Source organism: Cryptomeria japonica, chromosome 8, assembly GCF_030272615.1.
Source record: "Cryptomeria japonica chromosome 8, Sugi_1.0, whole genome shotgun sequence".
NCBI lineage: Eukaryota > Viridiplantae > Streptophyta > Pinopsida > Cupressales > Cupressaceae > Cryptomeria > Cryptomeria japonica.
The window spans coordinates 741,880,050-741,903,833 of NC_081412.1; positions in this window are offsets into that span (position 1 = coordinate 741,880,050).

Below are 23,784 nucleotides of genomic sequence, written 5' to 3' on the forward strand. Positions count from 1 at the left end.
CCCCCAGTTATTTTAATATTAGGGGAGATCATCTCTTGCTCATTTTGCTTCATAGGATTTTTATCCTTGACTTTGATTTTCACAGAGTCCAATAGCTTTTGATTTTGATTTGGACTGAAGGACTTTTCTTTAGTTTTGACTTTTAGATTTTTCTTTTCAAAGCTTGATTTTTGATCCCCAATAAGTGAGGGCTTTTGTAATTCTTGTTGATCCAAGTCTGGAAGTGGAGGGGAAATGGAATGAGCGGATGATATGGTAAGGCTATGTGAGCTCTCAAGAGGGCTGGCGATATGCTCAATAGATTCTTTGTTGGAACCACTCTTAGGACTATTGATATCAAGAGTTTCTTGCACCACTAGAGGAGATTTGCATTCAGACTTAGTAGCCACAACACTAGGTGGTTCACACCCAATTCCTTGCAAATTGTTTATAGATTGTTCCTGTCGACTTAATACCTTAGGAGATAGTGGGAGTTGCTCAACATGAAAGATATACTCACCACATCCTAGGTCTTTAACCTTGATTTTTTCTTTGAGCTCTATTTGTTTTGATGTAGAAGCTTTCAATGATTCTGGATCCACATATGCTAAAGATGGAACAGCTTCTCGATTAGCTGGAATTGTTATTTTTGATCTAGGTCGCAGATTGTTGCAATATATGAATGGATTTGGGTCAGCTTTGACGGTCACTTCAACTCCATTGTGTGGAAACTTGATACATTGATGATATGTAGATGGTACTGTGCTCATTTCATGAATCCAAGGACGTCCCAAGAGTATGTTGTATGTGAGATCTAGATCAAGGACTTGACAAACCACATCCTTCGTAACTGGCCCTACTCTGAGAGGTAATGTGACTGTGCCTTTGGATGAACGCTCTTCATCATCATATGCCTTGATGGTAATTTTGTTTGTAGAATTCACAGCTTTATTAGAATATCCCAATTATTTAATAGTGCTCAATTTGCAAATGTTTAGACCTGCTCCTCCATCTATCAGGACTCGTTTGATTCTATGTTTGTGTATGAAGGCTTCAATGTGTAATGGTGCATTATGTGGCTGACTTACAGAGGCGTCATTGGCTTCTGTGAATGTAAGGGAGTGTGGAATGGAAAGGTATCCCACCATGGCTTGAAACTGGTCCACGTTCAGATCAGTAGGAATGACAGTTTCTCTCAAGATTTTGTCAAGAATGGATTTATGTGCGGGGGATATGCATAGGAGCTCAAGAATGGAGATGAGCGTGGGTGTCTTCCCTAATTGTTCTACAAGGTCATACTCAGGTTTGGTTGATGAGGAAGCGGTGTTTTTAGCTGGAGCACCTTGCAAGGTGAATTTACCTCGATGAGTTGTAACATGACATTCAAAGGTAGGTTCGGAAGAAGATCCAACACCTTTCAGAATGATCTTGGGTCTCTGGGTAGAATTCTTAGGGGTTTTGTCCTTGATGATAATGGTAGAGACGTAATTGTCCATCGAGATGTGATTGATAGTTGAATCATAGTTGTAGGATGCTTTGGTATAGTTGGTTTGATCATCTGTGACTTTAGCTTTTCCTTTCTCATGTTTTGGGAATGGTTCCTTAAACATCTCATGTTCTTGATTAGATGAGTGCCCTTCAATCTCAATGTCACCCCTATCAATGAGATCTTGTATGATGTTCTTCAATCGATGGCAATTTCCTGTCTTATGACCCTTGCTCTTATGAAATTCACAATATTCATCATCACTCCACCAATTTGGTTTAACCTTTGGTTCATATGGAGGAAAATCTGGAATAGTGATTACCTTGTTTGCCACTAGCTTTTTGAAAACTGACTCAAGTGGTTCTCCCAATGGGATGTACTTCCTTCGTGATCTGGAAGTTGTTTGAGTATTCACTTGATTGTTTGTAGAACTTGATCTCGAAAAGATGAATTTGGGTCGCACTGTGTTGGCATCAACAACACCATCATTGACTGTGTTCTTGTTTTTATTCCAAAATCTTGGCTTGTCTTTTCCTTTAAAGTCATCTTTGTTTTCCTTGAATATCTTAATAACTCCTTGTTCAATTAGGACCTTCTCTGTTGCTAAGCCTTTTTCAATGAAGTCCTTGAAGGTGGACAAACAAACTTTCCTTAGATCATAGCCAATGTCTTTGTTAACATTCTGGGTGAACATTTCTACCATTTGTTTTTGTGGAATTTCACAAGAGCATCTACTAGCTAGATTCCTCCATCTTTGTAAAAATGATGAAAAAGACTCCATCTTTTTGCTTGGTGTTGCACAAAGTAGTGACTGATATGTCTGTCTCTATGTTGTAGGAGAAATGTTGGATAAATGCCTCTGCTAAGTCACCCCATGACTTAATACCAGGTGGGAGTTGGGAGAACCATTGCATAGCTTGATCACCTAGGCTTTGTGAGAATAATCTCATCAAATGTCTCTTCTGCTACTACCTCAATGCAAGTTGTGAAAAACTATCTTATGTGTGCCTTGGGATCCCCTTTTCCTCTATACTTATCAAACTTAGGCATCACAAAGTGTGTAGGAAATGGAGGCATTGGAATGCTTTTGTCAAATGGACAGGGACATATGTCTCTCATTGTGTATGTTGGCTTTGGTGTATTTATGTCCTGCATTTTCTTTTGTAAGTCCCTGATTTGTTTCTCCAAATTGCTCTTAGGTGGAGATCGACTTCTTGGACCATACCCCATGCTTGAGGCACCAATTGGAGGAGGATCATGTTGCATATATGGATGATATTGATCATACACATGTTCATATGGAGGAGGTCTATAGTGATGTTGCGTATATGGACCACTTGGTATAGATTCATGTTGAGGAATGAAATATCTATTTTGTCCATGTATACCATACTCTACAGGCATGTCATGTTCTAATGTGTTGCCCCCAAATTTGACACGAGGTTTCCTTGTGTCCAAATTTTGAGCATGCCTTTGAATATCCAATTGCTTTGGTGGTTGATCCTTAGCATTGGTATGTGATTGAGCATATCTTTCTGCATAAGACTTCCATAATGGTCTACGAAGGTGAGTATCATATACTTGACCATGTGTGTATGGGACCTCTGGTTTTTGAAACAAAGATGATGGTGATTTCGGCACAAGATGTGGTTCTCTATTGCCTCCACTATTAGGTCTCCTTTGATCCATGTTGGAGTGAGGTTGTTGCAAAGGTCGATTTTCCATTATTTGAGACATGTCAAAATCATGAGGTATCTTGGCTCCACTTTGTGCCATCATTTGTAAGAAGTATTGTCTATCCATCCTCATTATTTCCTCAACCAATCGATTGAAATGGGGATCCATAATGGATTCTTCCACATCTGCTGAATGTACTGAAAAGTTGTCCATATCATCATTGTGTGTATCATTGTTGTTTGTAGTGTCCATGTTCTCAACATTTGGAATGTTTCTATAGGCATCCATGTCAGGTAATGTAGTATGATCAGAATTGAAAAAGATATCATTGTCATACTCATAAGAACTCATGTTTGCAGACTCTTGAGCCTCTTTAGTTTCTCTCCTAGATTTTTGAAGACGTGTTTCAACCATGAACTAGGTATTGACCGAGATGTCTGAGACTAGATGGAAAATGGAAAAAGTATGGAAGACCAAGAGTTGGATGGAATGTAAATGAATCTGAGGTGTACTTGCAATGTCCAAAGTGTAAGACCAAGTATGTATGTAGTGGAGTAGGTGTGACTTCCAAAGAGAGGACAGTTTCTCTTGATGAGGTAAGTTGACCTTGACTCTAAGTAAGACCAAATGAGACCCAAAGGTGATAGACCTTGATGAGGGACCACTTAGCAAAATGTTGTTGTATGTAGTGTGTTGACAAAGTATAGTGAGGACAAGCAAGTGACCTTTTGACTCAAGTTTAGACAAATGTGAATGTAATGCAAAATGTAAAGTAATGATGGACTTTGTGAGACCCAAAGACAAGTTGAATGCTAGATGAAAACCTAGAGAAACAACATAGGAAGCTCAAGAATTCCGAAACTGATTGCTCTTGTTTGCTGGACTATTAAATTTTTCCAATTTGTGAAGTTGTTGGTTGTGACCAAATCTGAATGTTTGACTGTTTTTCGTGACAAAAGGACACAATGTTGATGAGGACTCAATGTTTGCAAAATGTTTGCAAGTGTTTAGACTCAAAATGACTCCAAGAAAAGTGTGTTGTTTGATGTAAAAATGTTTTGCATACACTTGAAGACACAAAAGACACAATGTTTTGTTGTTTGGTCTTGAATGTTTGAATGTTTAAAATAAGTCAAGCACAATTCTTATGGCTGGCCAAGACAATAGTTGTTGATCCCACATGGGGTTTTACCCCCGAGGCTACGCTATTCAGAGCGGATACTTAGATGCTTGACCTCACTGGCTCCACCCTCGACACTCACTTCTCGGGTCAGCCAAGCATCAGTCCCCACGAAAACTCCCTGTGGCGAACTTTGTATCTCAACCATATGTGTGTGGGCCGCTACCAGAGGTCCGACCTCCTGCCCCAACAACTAGAAGGATTTGGGCTTCTAAAACAAAAAGGTGCTAGTAAGGGCATCCGCTCATGTGGCCATACATGCGGCAATTTCAGCTCTGTAAATACAGAAGGCTCCTAGCCGGTAAGGGTTACGCCCTAAAATTGATCAAATAAATTTGCTCAAACGGGTTTATGGGGAGACATAGTGTCGGTATGAACTAATTAGCACACGTTATTCATAGTTTTCACCATGAATACAGTTATTTATAGTGGTTTGGAAGAAGATGGTTTTTCTTTTGCTACCACTTGGGTCATTCTCTTCTCACTAGTAGTCCTAATGACCACACGGGAAGATAGGCCCTCTAAAGATTAAACAAAAAGAGCCTATTGCTCAAGACACAAAAGACAATGATTCAATTTTAGTGCACCAATTGAAGTGTTTACTAGTCCATGAAAACAAGGCACACAATAAAAATCGAAAAACCCTTGCCAAGGACCTACAACAAAGATTATGAGTAGTTTGGATTGTTTCAAATGATCACCCCTTCCTGCAAGCACACAAGTTAGGTAAATTTTAGATCCAAAAGACTTTGTGAAATAGGGGCCTTCAACAATACATTTTGTTGACCAATTCAAAGATTTGATTTATCATTAAAAAAAAGAACACCTGTAAAATTTCAAGAGATTTCCAGAAATGTAAGAAAATCCAAAAAATTTGCTAATTTGCTCCAAAAATTAATTTTTTATGAAAAATCATAAAAAATTCATATAAAATGCAAAATAGATTTAAAAAATCTGAAATTTTTACTGGAGAGTCTTGATGGTCTTCCAAAACCTGCATAAAAAAAATTCTGCAACAAATCCAAGCAGTTTGTGAGATATGAGTAAAATAATGCAAAATCATAATTTTCAAAGATTTGATTTTTGAGGAATGATTTTGCATCAAATTTAAAATCACAAAGAATAGATCCCATGTATAATTCTAAGAGATTTCTAAAAATGTAAATTTTTTTTAAAAATTCGCTAATTTGCTCTCAAAATTAATTTTTTATGAAAAATCATAAAAAATTCATATAAATTGAACAAGTGATCCAAAAAATCTGAAATTTTTACTAAATCCTTCTACCATCACATGTCCAATAGGGTTTGGATCTCCATTCTTCCTATCTCCATTGATCTTGTTTGATGTATTTGCTCTCAGATTTTATGTGCACATGAGCTCAACAAAGAATGAAATGTGGTTGCAAGTAGGATTGCCTGTGCCAAGTAGTCAATTGATCCAGTAGTTAGGGTTTTGATAATGAAGGAAGCATCTCCTTATATAGAAGACACTATATGAAATGGAGGGATAAGATTGAGAGGTGTAAAAGGAGGTCGGCTATGATTAGAGGGTAGGGAAAAGAAATAATAAAATAATGAAAGGGGTAGGTAGTGTATGAATTAAGAGATGAATGACATGTGTCATGGGTAGAAAAGGTTAATGAATTAATTAAATAAATAAAGATTTATTTAATTAATAGAAGGAGTGAGATCAATTAAATAAACAAGATATTTATTTAATTTAGGAAAAGGATAATTTAAATAAATAAATGTATTTATTTAAATGAGAAATAAGGCTAGAAGAGGATAAATGAATTAATTAAATAAATAAAGATTTATTTAATTAATAGAAGAATTAATCTTAGATAATTAAATAAATACAGATATTTATTTAATTAGACTGGACAATTTTAGGTGTCTACACAATCTTCACAAAATTCAAACTCAAAGTTATAATCATCAAGCCCCTCAACGAGGTTTTTGTTTTTTAGAGATTTTAAGCCATTCTCTCCTATGTGACCGAGTCTATGATGCCATAACATCATTTTCTCTACAGGAAGTTTTACCTCCATAGAGCTTGCAACATTCTCCTTCCAATTATCCTTCTCTGACTTTCCAGAGGCACTGTTGCATTGAACAAACTATGCATCTAGCTTAAACAGAGTACCAACTCTTGCACCCTTAGCCAACACTATTGAGCCTCTAGTCATTTTACAACCACCACTCAAGAACAAAACTTGTACACCAACATTATTCAACTTACTAACAGAAAGAAAATTACAAGCCAGACCAGGTATGTGCATTACGCCATCAATTCCCTTAATTCTTCCATCAATAAATTTAACTTTAACTCTTCCTCGACCAACAATTTCAAGAGACAAATCACTAGCTAGATACACATTTCCACCATCATATTCCTCATACTTCGAGAACCATTCTCTATGAGATATCATGTGGAAAGATGCATCCAAATCGATCAACCAGACATTATCAATTGTCTACATTGTCAAGGCAACAATGAAGGCATCCGCAGGACTTCCTATATGCTCTTGTTTAAGTTGCAGGGTGACAGGGAGAGCAAGTCTTCTTGCCTCCTCATTAGCTCATAGGATTTCTTGGGAACCCTCAGATACCTTGCGGGGTGGCGGGGAGAGAAAACCTCCTTGCTTCATTCTTTGTCTCGTTATCCAACAACACCATTGTCAGGCCACTATTTACCACGCGAGGTGGTGAAGAAGTCCAATACCCTGCTAGCCCATGACACTCTTCCCATGACCTTCTCAAAGTTGTGGGGTGGTTAGGAAGACAAATTCTCCTATCCCTTTCTATCCCGTGACACTTTCCTTTGCAGTCCTTAGTGCCTCGCGGGTTGGTGGTGAAGACCAAGTCTTCTTTCCTCCCGTTATCCCGCGACCTTAGTCACCTTAGTCTTTTGCTTGCGCATGGTATAAAGAAAGGTAATTTCCTTTCTTTACCGATATCCCGCGCTACCATAACTTTGGTTGACGCATAACACAAAAAGTTATTCAGCCGCCTTTGGAGCCGGTCAATAACACGAACGTTTTCCATACCAAACTGCTCACTGCGGAAACCAAATGCCATCTGACCGAGGATTCAACCAGTAAGTTTGAGACACCCATTCTCAGCAAATTATATATGTCAAGGTGAGACATAGGACAACATAATATTATGGCATGTGTCTTAATCTTGTGACTTGAGACATAAAGTGATAATTATGCAAGGAAGCTTAAGTAAATGAATGTGATTAGGAGTTATAAGGTATATTGGTTAGATAATATACCTCATTCACACAACAAATAAAAATGAGCCTATATAACTAAATATAAACTATAAATTCTTCAACATCTTCAAATAATAACCTAAAGCTGGAATACCATTTTAATCTTTTAGCATATTGTTGACCCATAAATAGAATCACTCTAATGGAGATGAGAGTTTTCATCCCTAAGTCTAATATTTACATTTTATTGGTAATCCATGAATGAGATTACTCGCATGAATAGGATAGTTTTCATGCTCAAATACATCTATCAAAAGGGTTTTTGTCCTTAAACAAAAATATGAACATGCATTCAGTCTCAATAATTTGGTATATCTCTTTAATGCTCAACTCTCTTTAATTTATTTTCTTCCTTTTCCCTCAAATTTTTATTTTAAACGTGTCTAAAAACTCCTTTTAATTAAACATATGTTTTGGACCCCAATCCTAGAGATACTTTATAACTTTTTAATAATAAAATATAAATGATCTTTTACAATTATAAGATAAGTTACTTTTAAAATAAAATAAATTGTTAAACTATTTCCCTTGCAATTCCCTAATGATGTATGAGAAATAAAATAATAGGCTAAGGCGATCTTGATCAACTTTTATTTAAGAGGACACGATAGTCCACCCTTCTTGATTTTGGTTGTCCTCGAGCAATTTTGATTAGACTCTTTAACTCATCCTAGCTGATTTTTTTTGCAAATACTAAGATTACAAATCATTCTTGAGAATTTATAATTCTTGGTCCTCAATCCTCTATGTGAAGCATTGTGTTCAATGGTTGCATAAGTATCATTGAGATTTATTAATTTGATTCTAGAATAACTTTTCCTTTCTTGCTTTGCTTGTCAATCCATAATCCCTTGAAAATATTTATTAGTCATGGCAATCCTGTTAATCAAATTATTTTTGTAATTTTTAACTTTCCTAGGGGTTGTCCTTTGTGAAGAATAAGCTCACTATTTAGCTTTCACTGTACTAATTTGTTATAACTATGAACTAAAATCTCCAAATAAGCATTAATAGCTTAGTTTAAACCCTTAGTAAGTTCTAATATAGTTTACTTGGCTCATCGTTCTCTTGTTTTAACTATTTCAAGGTCCCTTTTAAGCTTGTCAAGTTCTTTAGTTGCATAATTTATTTCCTTAGACCTCGCCTCATCCTCTTGCTCCCCAAAAATTGTTGCACAAATTGGTTGTTCTTTAGCCTCTTAAAGTGCATTGTGGACCATTTCTAAATATTCTTTGGTTGAATTAATCTTTAAGATGAGATCATCAACCTTTTTTATTGATTTCCTTAGATGCATAAATAATTCTTCTATATATCTAATGGTGATATATTTGTTGGTATGTGGCTACTAATCATTTTGTTGAGCTTAAATTTTGGTTTGTTTTTCTTATTATTTAATAAATGAGTCAATTGTTTCTTTGGTATGTGAACCTACCTTTGTAAACTACCAAAAAGGTCTTGATAAATAAGTGATTGTGGAATGTGAAATCACATGAGATTCAAGACAACATGAATGCTTTGATATACTGCACAACGATGGTTTATGTTGTGAAAAATTGTAACTCATTTTTGTCGTATGATAAAAGGAGAGTGAATGACTATTTCTCTGTGGATATAGCCCATATTGGGTCAACCGTGTTTAATCTGTGTGTTGTTGAGAATTTTTTATTTTTGCATTTTATTCTGCATGATAGCTAATATTATTTATCCTTCTGAATCCTAACAATATTTGTCTCTTGTCAGATGTAAATATTATAAATTTATCATTTCTAATGCCTTCTTTGTTGCTTTACAATCTACAATAGTGGATATATGTAGAACAAGTACTTTATTAGTTATGTCTTTCTTCTTTTTCTTCTTAATTTAAGCTCTCTTCAAACTAAGATATAGCTCCTTAATGAACCTATTTTACTATCCAACTGTGCAATATAATCTTCTTGATCTAAGATATTATTCTCTATGATAGTGATCCAAATATCTCAATAGATGAAATTTTGATGTTGTATATTTATCATAAATTATTTCTTCTTAGTTAAAATTAGTTGCATTCTCATATGCTCTATTACATTTTTTATCCAAAGAAGATTTTGAATTGTAATAATTTGACTCTCTACCATGAGATATAGCACTAATTGTAATTTTACTACTACAATATCATTTGTTCAACCATCAACAACCTCCTTCACAATCTTGAGATTCACCATACAAACCTCCCAAGCAATTGGAAAGATGGACTCGTAAGAAAGGAGAGAACCAACAAGATGAGATATTAGGTGAGATCCATTGCCTATTATACTTCAAACTTCAATATCAAGTGTCTCAAAATATCATTGGATCCCATGTTCATATGTGTACAAACAACCTTGAGTGAAAGGATCTATGTACCTATTGCTATGAGTTGTGTCTTTTACCTTCTCTCCATACATCTAATGATCATAATCTTGGTAAGATATAAAATTTGTGCTAGAATCAATACCTTCATGCCATAAGATATACCCATAGAGGTAGTCGAACTATTTGCCACCAGATGCTAATTTTGCTGACTCAACACCATCATTTTTAAGTGCTTGCATATCTATAGATTCTTTCTAAAAGTAAATCTAATGTGTTTCTTGGATCATAATATTTCTTTCATATCATAAACTAATATCAAAGGAATGGTTTAAGTTCTTATCTTATTTTATTGATACCTTTAAAAAAATTACATCGTCTTGATCATTTAGAAAACCCGAGAATTTGGATTTTAGCAAAATATCCTATTGATATTCATTTTCACATTAATCCTAAAAATCACTTTTATGGACAACTAAATCATTAAAATATTGATAGGCGATTTTTGAACAAGAGTACACTTTTTCATTTGCATTCAATAAGTGATATTCTCCTCTCCTTAACATCTTTAAGATAAATCTTTTGTTGACCTACAATGTTGGAGGTTAATAGGAATACTTTTTTTGGTCATAAATTATATACCTTCCACCTATATAGTGGATTCTTCCAAGTTTTTTTTCTTCTCAATTTATTGTAGCTTTAATTTTTCTCCTTTTTCATGCTTCCTTGTCAAAATTTCCTACTTAAGCTTCTATTGTAATTCTAACTATCCATGAAAATTTTGGGTTCAACCATCTTTCATTTTGGTTCTTTATTCAACTTCTTTGACTCTTCATCTAATATCAACTCCACTTAGTGAACTTGTCCTTTTCTCTAGCATTTGTGGTTTGTCCCCCCAATTTATTTACATGAAAGATAATATTTAAATGCTACTATTAGCTAAGGGGAGGAGTCTTAGAATGAAATGATAAATAGTCTAGAGATGTAATCCTCTTGTTGACTTTCCAAGGCTTTGGTTATGATTTTTTCTCCAACTTCCTCATGTTTCCTTTGTTTATGTTTTTTTTTTCCTAATATCTCTAAGAATTCATTGAAGGTAATGTAAGATTCATGGATGTGTGACCTCTTGTCATAATAAAACAAATATTGGGAGGTAGGAGGTAGGACCAATCTAGAGGACTCTTGTTCTTATTTAAATATTTCATGGAATCTTTCATAGTCCTTGCCAGTTCAATTTGAATTTGTCTAACTGATTCAAATAAAGAGACTATTTTTTTTCTCCTATGATTTATTTTTCTCTTTGTTTTTAATGTTTATTTATTTTGTTACTATTGTGCAAGTGAACTATTTTACATAAAAATGTTAGCTTTCTTGTGGGCTAGTAAGATCACTGTTTTGCTACCATTATAATGTTTTGAGCTAATTTTTGGACAAATCTAATAATGAATATGCAAGAAACCTTAGCATCTATTTATCACCAAGATTCCAATGTGGGAAAGGTGAGAGCATACAACAAAAGGATTAAAATGATATGTTTGTTGGCAATACAATACAATCTCAATTTTGTAAACTATTACAAAATCTAGAAGTAAAGTATGCTTATTTCGGTGGCAATCCTTCTAGAATAATTATAAATTCTAAATTTGGTGGAGAACCATATCGATTAACATCAAAATTAATTATGTTGAAAATAAAATTTGATTCATTGATGGCATGGTGGCATAGCCTTTTGTTGGACACAATGGATCACTGAGACGAGGGTGAATCAGTGATTTAAACAATTTTCACCTAATCAAAGCTATACAGGTTCAATATGAAATACACAAGATATAGACTGGTTACCAAAGCAATGCAAACAATGTATGTAGGAGAAATAACTAAAGGATTGATACTTCACACACATGAAGATGCAACACATAACACCAGATGTACGAGGAAAACCCAATGAGGGAAAAACCTTGGTGAGAATAGATGTTGGAGCTATTCTGCTCCAATCCAGCCTCACAATGAAAAGATCTAATTACAAATTTTAGGGCACCAACCCTTGATTTATGAGCACCAACCCCTACACAATTTATAGGCTACAACCTAAAGGAGCCACAACCCCTGCACTAAGCACTTACTCAGTGAAAGTAATATGAAAAGTCAGATATAGGAATGAGATCCTTGCTACAAATGAAGTTTTGCAACCCTTCAAAGCTCTGCACTATCAGTTTCTATCTTACCGGTTTGAATCATCTCAACACACACTGCAACTTAGCCTTTCTGCTAGTTCTAACTCTGCTTAATCTTCTCTCCCTCTATTCTGTTGAATTCAAATCACACTTGGTCACTCTCTATCAGGTACTACTTCTTTCAGTTTGTCACCTCTGCATTCTATGCTCACTCTAATGGTTTGTTCCTTACACCAATTTACCCTTCTTCTCCTTATCGGTACAATCTTCACTCACAAACACTTCAAGTGTTTTTCACTTCGGCTTTCAGATAGCAATTTTACTCTTTTCTTCACCCTTCAACAGCAACACTATCTGTCTTAGGTCACCATATTTAAACTGAAGCTTTCCCGCTAGAAACCAATTCAAACAGAGGGTGGCTACGGTTTCCTTCTCCCGACCAAATTTGCATCCAATCTGATCCGATCCACCTTGGATCACACACTTACATTGGAGGAATAAGCCATCACACATTTTTTATCTATCCAAAGTATATTTGCCAAAAATAGCAAACTTGACCATGATTTTCGGCCTTGAAATTTGTCAACTCATTTATGACCCAGTTGTTTCCTTCTCAAGATCCTCTTGTAATATGATTTCCTTTCTTCAATCCAGGTGCCAACAACTCCCTGATCATTCTTTGTCATTCATTCTTCCTTGAGCCGCATCAAACTATTATCGACCCGTGATTTGTGGTTGTTTCATTTAATGACTAACTACTCCAACAAACATGTCAATGGAAACTTCACCAACCTTTGCATGCTCCACCTTAGCTCCATGTGGCATAACATTGGCATACACTCAGCTCACCGACACAAGGTCGGTTTAAACTTGAACATTAAATAAATCCTCATACCGACACAAACCCTTACTGGTAAAACCTTCTTCTGCTGCTATCGGCAGCATACACTACACCAGTAGCTCAACTTCACCTCTGGTGGTTTGTGATCACTTTGTCGCTCTTCATCATTGACATTAACACAAACAAACAACCAGCCTACAAACCGGTTACAACTTGCCATGTCAACACACAACTTCATATCACCTCTTACCGGTGATGTCACTGACATTCTCAATACCTGCTTGTCTTCCACGCCTTCATACCAGTTTTGTCTTCCACCATACCGGTTGACAAGCCTTCATGTTAATCTTCCTTCTGCCAGTTCAATCTTCTTCATACCGATTTTGTCATATTGACATACCCTACCTGTAGCCTGCAATACCAGTTGACATCGATGACAACTTAATGCCGACACCTTTTGAGCTTACAATACTAAAATCATACACTTCTAATATTATTTTTTAGTGGTAAATCACATAATAAAATAATAATCCATTAGTGATAAATTATACTTTTTAAAAAATTTATTACTACTGTAAATCACCAAATAACCTACATATAATGGTTCGTAAATAATTGCATCAAATAGGATTAGAAATATACAATAATCAGATGATAATATCTATCATGAAATTTCTAGAATGTCTATTGCACAACAAAGAATATAAAAAATTAATAGTAAATTAGTAGCATTAAAAGCTACAATTTTCTTAAAGATGAGCATCCATAGTATATAATTACTGCTTTACGAAATACTTGACCAACCTTGGCCATAATGTATTCAAAGCCTTTTTGTCTTATAAACTACATCAACTTTAATTATCATGACAACTTGTTTAACATTAATAAAGTGAAAAAACCTTAAGTGATAAGAATATATCCTTGAAATATGCATGTTTGACTCTCAAAAGTGTAATGGGTGAAAATTAGGGTTTCCACCATTGAATGTAGTAAAACCACTAATTTTGCTTAAGGACCATTACATTAGGTAAAGATAGGCATTAAATAGATCTAGATTATGATCTAATTCCAAGGGGGGTTTTAAGTGTTCCTCTTCTTTCCCTTGTGTTGAATTGAATTGTTGAAGATGTTGAAATTAGGGCAAATGGGTTGGAATTGAAGTAATTATGTGCAAACAGTGAGCTAAAGTTGTCGAACCGAGCCACAAACCTAGATATGAAGAATATAAGAGTATTTGGACTTGTTTCCATAATGATCTCTTAATTTCTCGAGATCGAGATGGTGGTCACTCTGGTCCTCCACACTTTTTGCACTACAAAGGGGGATCGTTCGTTACTGTAAATAAAGTTGATTCTGAAGATCATAGTTATGTACCTATTCTTGTGCAAATTATAGAAGGGAAATAAGATGGGAATAGGGATTTTCCTAAGTCAAACCTTGGTTTAGGAATTAACCTTGAATGAAATATTGCAAATATTGAAATAAACAATGAAAAGGTTTACCTCAAATATGCAATGACTACTGATGATGTTTTGTTTCTTGTGTTGGCATTTGCATGAAGATTACATTAATGATATGTTATGTTGTCATTGATGTCAATTAAATCGGTAATGATATTGTTGATATTATTGTAATATTGTTACTGTAACCAGTAGGAATAATTTGTGAGGAGAACCGGTAATGGTGTAAACCTTATCTATTGATGTAACCGGTAAACCCTACCTGTTGTTTTTGATAAACCTTAATCGATTAAGTTTGGTGAATTGGTTATATTGGTTTATGATCTGATGATGAGTGGTAATGATGATGACACACATAATTATCATATGAAGACAATTCCAAGGTATTTTGGCAAGTTGTTTTAACGGTTTTTGTCTAGGGAATGAGCAAATGTATTGCATCTAATGCAAAGTGTGTGATGAGTTACTAAGTTCAATGAAGCAGTGATCAAGGAGCGATCAAGGTTTTCTTGATTGATGTGCATAGATTGCTATGTAATCCAATGGTCATACTTGAACCGAATTTGTTTGTAATCTCGATGAGAGTTAGAATTTTGTTGTTTTATCGACCTGACTGATTTGTATTTAAGGTCAACAAAGTTGTTTAGTTTTAAGAGAGTTGGCAAAGAGATAGACATGGTTCAATTGAGTGTGTGGTTGCCGAACCTGATGATGTATCTGCAATTTGAGTAAAGGCATATAGGAGCATGAAATGGATCTGATCAAGCAAGTGTAGTGCTATTCAGATAGATCAGCAAACTCTTGTCATTTTCTAACAATTACAGCAGAATTGAAATCCCCTAACCACATAAGCTCTAACAAGCTTGGTGTTATTTAAATCCTCTAACAAGGTGATCAATTAGATTGGATTTTCAAATCCTCTATCGAGATTACTCCTTATAGGGTATTGCTTCTAACAAGACATTTGGAGTCAATCCCTTAACCGGGTGATTCCTAACAGGATCAGTTCTTAACATGACTTTTTGTAAAGGTTTAACAAGCTAGGCTCCTAACAGGGCGAACTTCAGAAGAGTTCAGATATTATCTTGTGAATCTCATCTCACTATGATTTTTACCTATTTGGGTTTCATTGTCAAAAATATTTGTTTCAAGTGGTGAATGTTTTTGTAGTTATGTTTTCATGGTTGATTTACTTAACTACTTAACTATTTTTTGGATAAGTCATGATAACCAGAAGCATTGAGATATGAAGAAGTTGTTTACTATTAATTTGTTGTAACAGACAATTGGTTTATCTTATGAGGTTTTATCTTGACAGAGTTATTATTCTAAGTTTACTTTGAGAGATTGATTGGAGAAGTTTAATTTCAATTTTTCTTTCTACTGATTCACCCCCCCCCCCTCTCAGTAGTTGACCAGATACTTATTCTTTTATCATACCATCATCTTGAATGTAATCACATATGTTGTATGAAATAACACAAACATGATAAAACCCTAATCACACACACATGCTTGCATATGCATGATGTAATTTGCTCCACAATGGTTGAATGAACAATATGCAACCTTGAAGACCTCTAAAAATACTTGATGATGAATGCTTCAATGCTTGATTTCTTGGATGAAATTGCTAGGATAAAATTAGGTTAATCAAATGTCTTTATATATGAGATCCTAGGTCAATTTACCAATTAGGTCGACCTCCAATGGTCATATAGAGCCGCCAATTTCATTTCTCGTCGGAGACAGGTCTCATCCTCCACTTAAAAAATGGGCCCCATTGAGGGGGACAAGGGCACTGAGGGCTCTAATCCTCCTCAACTAGGGACCAAAATTTAGGCCCAAATAGGAGGACATCCCTCCAAAGAGTCATTTGGTAGTTGTATATGGAATCAAAATTGGAGTTAAGGCACTGAACGAACCTGAATAGGAGATGAGAGGGATACAGGCTAAAGTAAGGGCACAAACATGAGGTGCAAATTGGCCCCGTGACAATTTATAACACTAGAAATAGATTATATAGTAGCTATAATATAATAAGCTATGACTAGGCTAGATATGGTATGACTCACACTTCAATCAATATGTTCATCTAGTACTAATATGACCAATATAAATAAAATAAAATAAAGTTGTACAAGTCAATATTATAATATTTAGCTTCAAATAAAAATATATAATATTTTGAAGTAACAAAGAAACCCTTAACAAATAGAAATTGATATCTATATCTGTGAGATCTTGCCAAGATCAAGGGCACAATAAAAAGCACAAAAGAGAGACAATAGTATGACAAGAACAAACTATATTCTCATCAATATACAAATGATCAATTGAATTAAATAATACAATGAATATAGGCCTGCATATATAGGCAAGGCCAAATGGATATGTGAGCACACAATCATGATATGTGGCTCAATGAGAAACAAGGGTAGGTAAGAAAAAGTAGGGGTAGGTAGGAGAAATAATATAATATTCCACAAGAGGTGGATCACCCACCGAATGTGGAATGTAACAGCAAGATAAGACTACAAAAGGTGGAATTTCTCCTGCAAGCATCATCCCCATGTGCACACTTCCCTAAGTGTTTCATATTGAAACTACGATGAGATGCATTATCCTAAGTTAACTTAAGTAAAGTGTAATTATATCCTATAAGAATAAATAATTACACCAACACCCCCCCTTAAGTGCAACTTAGGGGAATGAAGACTCAAGTCAATGATGCAAGATGGGTCCCGACTACGAGGCCATGATAGGTACCCATGTACAATATGAAAATACAAACAAACCTATGTAATGCAATCTCTCACAAACAAAGAAAGAGAGAAAACCCAATGGGAAAAAACTCCCCCACAAAAGAGAGATAAATGTACAAAAGAGGCTCTCAAAGAAGAAGGACAAAACCTCAAATAGGAAAAAGTCCTCTCCCCATAAGAGAGGAAGGAAAAGTCAGCTGACCCCTCCTAATGAAACATCCTGCACCCCCAAGAGAGCTCACAACTGCTAGAACTTACTCTCAGTGAAGGGTTTGGTGAATATGTCTGCAACCTGCTCTGTTGTAGGACAATACTGCAAATAAATGACCTTCTCTTGAATCAGCTCTTGAATGCGGTGCATATGAATCTCGATGTGTTTGGTCCGTTGATGTTGAACTAGGTTCTTCGAGATTGCAATAACACTCTGATTGTCACAATGTAGAACTATCGATTGTAAAGTGGAGAACCCAAACTCTATGAGAATATGTTGAAGCCAAATAGTCTCAGTCGTTGCGTTAACAACCCCTCGATACTCAGCCTCAGTCGAAGCGAGAGAAATACTATGTTGCTTCTTTCTCTGCCAACAAATAGGGCCCGAACCAGGGTGAACGTTGTAGCTAGAAGTAGACTTACGATCATCAAGATTGCCAACCCAATCAAAGTCTATGCATCCAACCAAGCGAAGTCCTATGCCTGCTGCATAATGAATCCCATAATGATGTGTACCCTGGATGTAGTGTAGGATGCCTTTGGCAGCTTTCCAATGAATCTCATGTGGTTCCTGCGTGAAGCGGGAAACCATGCCAACTGCAAATGAAATGTCAAGGCTTGTGTGAGTCAAGTAGATGAGACTACCCACAAGCTAATGATATAATGTGGCATCAATTGGTGGAGAAGAGCACCTAGCCTCAAGCTTGACTCCTGAAAGAAAGGGAGTCGATGCAAGCTTACAATCAGCCATGTGAAAGCGTCCAAGTAGATCAAGAGCATACTTGGGCTGCGAAAGAGTAATCCCGGAAGATGACTATGAAATCTCTATCCCAAGAAATTAGTACAAAAGACCCAAGTCAGTCATAGCAAATCTATCATGCAAAGCGGATTTGACACTGCTAATGATGAATGGGGTGCTCCCTGTAATGAACAAATCATCAAAATAGAGCACAAGTATCAAGTGTGACTCATCCTATCACAGAATGTAGACATCGGATTAGAATGACACCTGTTGAACCCTACTGAGAGAAGAAAGGAATCCATCTTGGCATACCAAGCCTTGGGGGCCTGCTTAAGGCCATAGAGAGATTTCCTTAGTCTTCAAACCAAGGAAGAATCCTGGATGAAACCCTGTGGCTGCTCCATATATATCTCCTCATCAAGATCCCCATGAAGAAAATCACTCTTCACATCCATTTGATGTACAACCCAACCATGAGCTGCAGCAATAGCAAGTGTCAAGCGAATGGAGTTCATCTTGGCGATGGACGCAAAGGTCTCAGTATAGTCAACACCTGGAACTTGAGAGAAACCTTTCGCAACAAGTTGAGCCTTATACTTATCCACACTACCATCCGTTGCAAACTTGATCTGATAGATCCACTTACATCGAACCATCTTTCTCTCCTTAGGGAGAGGGAATAACTCCCATGTGTTTTTCCTCATCAAGGAAGTATACTCTTCCTCCATAGCTTGGTCCCACTTGGGAACCCCTGATGCTTCCTTAAATGTCTATGGATCGGAAGCGGTAGCAATGTATGCATGTGGAAGGTCCTGATGTTGTGATCAAGTTCTCTGTGTATCTGCAGGATCCCCAACAAGAGAACCCACAGACTCAAGTGTCTGTTGAGCCCAACGAGGTCTAGGTGGAGGTGGAGAATGAGGCTCCTCAACTGCAAGTGGACCCTACGGAGGTGTAACCCTGCGAGTCAGAGTTGAAAGAGTCTTGTCATCTGAATCACTTTCATCACTATCCACAATGGAGGAGGGGAGAGGAGGAAGGGAGGCTAAGCTAGAAGAGCTTTCCTCGAAATGAACACTCCCCTCAATAAATATCTCATGTGTCTCAGGATCCATCAATCGATATGCCTTAACACCCTCGGGATATCCAACAAAAATACAAGGCCTACTCTGAGTTCCAATGCCTTGCATTTCTGTGGAGGAATACGAGCCCATGATGGACACCCAAAGACTTTGAAATGTCTCAGAATTGGTTTCCTACCAACCCAAGCCTCAAAAGGAGTAAGACCTATCAAAGATTTGTGAGGAACCCAATTTTGGATGTGTGTGGCACCACTAATAGCCTTTGCCCAAAAGGCGGGATCAAGAGAACATACATGTATCATACTGCTAGCCATTTCTTTGAGAGTTCTATTCTTGCATTCTGCAACTCCATTATGTTGTGGAGTGTAAGGAATGAAATGCTGAAGATCAATCCCCTCAAATGTACAAAAATCCTCAAGTCTTTTGTTCACATATTCCCTTCCATTATTTGTGCGAAGAATCTTGACCACTTTCCCTGATTGCTTCTCCACATGAGCCTTGAAGTCTAGAAATTTGTCAAACACTTCACTCTTATGAACAAGAAAATAGACCCAAGTGAAGCGGGAGTAGTCATCAATGAAGGTGAGGACATAGTGGGCCCTACTAAATGAAGGTGATGGAAATGGACCTACTACATCGTTGTGAACAAGTTGAAGAACTTCCATAACTCTCCAAGCTTTCCCCTTATCAAACTTCTCCTTGGGATGCTTTCCCATGGAACATCTTGAACATACACCCTCTAAAAAACTAATTCGAGGTAGACCTATGACCATGTCTTTAGTGTTAAGCTGCTGAAGATAGCGATAGTTGAGGTGACCAAACTGCTCACGCCATAGCTTACTTTCTAAATTTGAATGAGTAAGCAAGGCCCTAGAAGGAGAACTTGGCACAAAGTGGGAGAATGAATAAAGTCTTGACTTGTCCCACTGCTACCAAGGCATCATTATCAAGTTCCTTTACCACAATTGAATCAGGTGTAAACTCAACCTTTTTCCCATTCCCATAGTGAGTGATTTGGTAGATAGAGAGAAGATTGATAGACAAGTTAGGAACACAAAGAACATTCTCAAATGCTCCATCATCCATGTCAAACAAACCTTTCCCTTCAACCTCAACTTCTGTATCATCACCTATGTAAATGTGAGGTACCTTTGATGGCTCCAATGAAGAAAAATGCTCCTTTGTAGAACCCATGCGATAAGAGGCACCTGAGTCAAGTATCCACTATTGTGAAGAACTTGTTTTAGCCACAAATGCTTGCCCTTTTCCCTTGGACTATGAGGAAGAGGAAGGAGATGAATCCTTCTTGTTGTAGGCAGATGGCAAATTGATGTTATCCTTCTTAAGAAGATGTGTCAACTCATCAACTTGCTTGGTGTGGCATCGATGCTCATCATGACCATACTTCTTGCAATAAGCACAAGTTGGTTTATCCTTCTTAGGTGGAGTCCCCTTTTTGGAAGAGGATGAAAAATTGCCTTGTGATGGAGAGGATGATTGTCCTTTTTCCTAGTGTGGCTTTGAATTAAATTGCTTCTTCTTCTTGTTGGAATCTTTGCCTTGACTCCCTTGATTAGCCACCAAACCCTTGGACTTTGAAGACTTGATAATCCTCATGTTCAACAACTTAGATTGTTCTAACATCAACATTTATGTGAAAGCATCAAATGAAGGCATGGTGTAGGAACTCCCCACTATCAATCAATGAGTTTGGAAACTAGAAACAAATGCTGCATATTCAGGTGAAAGCTTGTCCAACAAGTTGAATATCAACTGAGCATCTTTTTTGTTAATTCCACAATCCTTAAGCTTTGCTCTTGGCTCATTTGCTTTGGTGACATAATCTTGGATTGTATCAAAACTCTTGGGATCCAAGTTGGCGAGCTCATTTTCAATCTTGTAACCTCTGATTTCATCAACTTGACCATGCAATTTCTAAAATATATCCCAAGCCTCTTTAATTGTAGAACACTTCTTAATGTGAAAAATGAGGTCATCTGATACATACTTACACAAAGTTCCAAGAGCCATGCAATTCTTAGTGAGCCATTCTAACTGAGCATTAGGATCACCCTTAAGATTTGGTGGTGTTGCTATTGTTCCATCTATGTAATGTGTGAGCCCTTTTTCCATTAGTTTGCTCCATGCTTTAATTTTCTAAGATGCATAGTTATGAGGAGTTAAAGGTGGAAATTTACGAGGACTCATAGCAACAAAAATGAAAGAGCACAAGGAAAGAGAGGCACAATCACACAAGACACCCCCCCAAATTCACTCAATCAAAGAACCCCCCCCCAAAAAAATAATAATAATAATAATAAAAATGATGATTTGACACTTTATACTTAGTGCGTGTACAATGGGCCACTTACAAAAAAATGGCAAAGTGGACTTCTAATTTCAACTTTACAACTGCCTCAAAGAGTCCAAAGGAGACTCAAACTGAAAATGCAAGAGATCTAAACTAAGATCTAAGCAAGTTACAAGTACCAAGTAGGCCAAAAATGACCAATATCTGAAAGTAAAATATCCACTCAAAATTACTACAAAATGATGACAGATTATGAAAGTAGACAAAAAAATATGCACTTTAAAAAAAAACGGCACATGAAAAGGAGGTCGTATGAGCCCAAACGAAGCCTTTGAAGTTGCAAAATTGAGGATTGGACAGGTACTACTGAGAGAATTTGAAAATTATGAAAAGCTTGTGCAACCAAAATCAGAAAATAACCACACCACTACGGAGAGCATGAAAAATTAACCCAAATAAAAAAAAATTGCACCCAAAAAGGAGCAAAATTGAGCAAGTTATGAGCCTCCAAAGTTGACCCAAAAAACCAAACTACTCAATGGAGAGGGATCTACAAGTCTCAAAAAGATGTCGAAGTAGGCCGTTGTTAGCAATTTACTATGTTAAATTTGATGGTCGTATGACCATCAAAATTATCGTCGCACCCTTCTCCTTGGCTGTATGAATATGCTGACGTAGCAACCAACTGGGTAGATGACGTGTCAGAATGTTTGTCCCATGGGCCAATGGCCTCCTACCACGTGGCGGACGTGGGTTCGCCGGAGGGAGGTGTGACAGCTCAATGAGAGGTTGTCGACGACTGCTGGTGACTAGTCGGAGTTGGTGGCTGACAGGAGGGTGTTGCGGCTGGGTTGACAGTGAGCGAGGGTCGGCGAGTGTGTGGGTCGGCGATGAGTGGACAGGTCAACGGTATGTGGAGGAGCACAATGGGGTATGTGGTAGTAGTCTGCGGAGTTGGAGAGGCAAGTCGGCAGCAGGGCTATCGAGGAGCTGCAACAGATGGTGTACGATGTTCGGTGGGTAGAGGTTCTTGCAGGTGGTACGACCCTGCGTGTTGCACAGGGTACGACCCCTGCAAAAAAACTACTTTTCTTTTTTTTTTTCAAATAAATAAAAAAATTCAAAGAATAAATTTATTTTTTTCCGAAAATCCGTATCGACTACCCGAATTGGGTAAAACATTCCTCCAACACCCAAAATTTGACTTTCGCCAAAATAGGTCGAGTTTATACTTTATTTTTATGGAAACGGTCTCCCAGACGCAATGGTGGGGTCGAAAACACTCTAGGATGCCTCCAAAACGCGCAGTACCTCATATTTGAAATTAAAAGTCTTCCAAGATGTCTCCCAAAACCAATCAATGAAGCCCCAATGGCTCTGATACCATGTGAGATTTTGCCAAGATCAAGGGCACAATGAAAAGCACAAAATAGAGACAATAGAATGGTAAGAACAAACTGTATTCTCATCAATATACAAATGATCAATTGGATTAACCAATATAATGAATATAGGCCTGCATATATAGGCAAGGCCAAATGGATATATGAGCACACAATCATGACATGTGGCTCAATGAGAAGCAAGGGTAGGTAAGAAAAAGTAGGGGTAGGTACGAGAAATAATATAATATTTCACAAGAGATGGATCACCCACTGAATGTGGAATGTAACAAGAAGATAAGACCACAAAAGGTGGAATTTCTCCTACAAGCATCATCCCTATGTGCACACTTTCCTAAGTGTCTCATATCCAAACTACGATGAGATGCATTATTCTAAGTTAACTTAAGTAAAGTGTAATTATATCCTATAAGATTAAATAATTATACCAACAATATCAAACTAGAAACTATAAACTAGATATTCTTCAATATATTCAAAAGATAACTTAAAGCTAGAATAAAATTCAAATTTCTAGCACAACAATGACCCCTTAATAGAATCACTCTAATGAAAATACAAGTTTTCATCTCCAAATCCAACCTTTATAATTCTTTGATAATCGCTTGATATAATTATTCACATGAATAAGAGGGTTTTTCATATTTGAACCCATTTATCAAAAGGCTTTATGTCAGTAGGCAAAAAGATGAACACACATAGAGTTTGATTCCATAATTTGGTAAGCTTCTTCAATGCTCAAATCCTCCTTAAATAGACGCTTGAGGGAATTATAATATTATTTTTTCTTTTCTCTCAAACTTTTTATTTTAAAAATGTGTAGAAAGTCCTCTCAATTAAACATTACTTTTGGATCAAAGTCATAA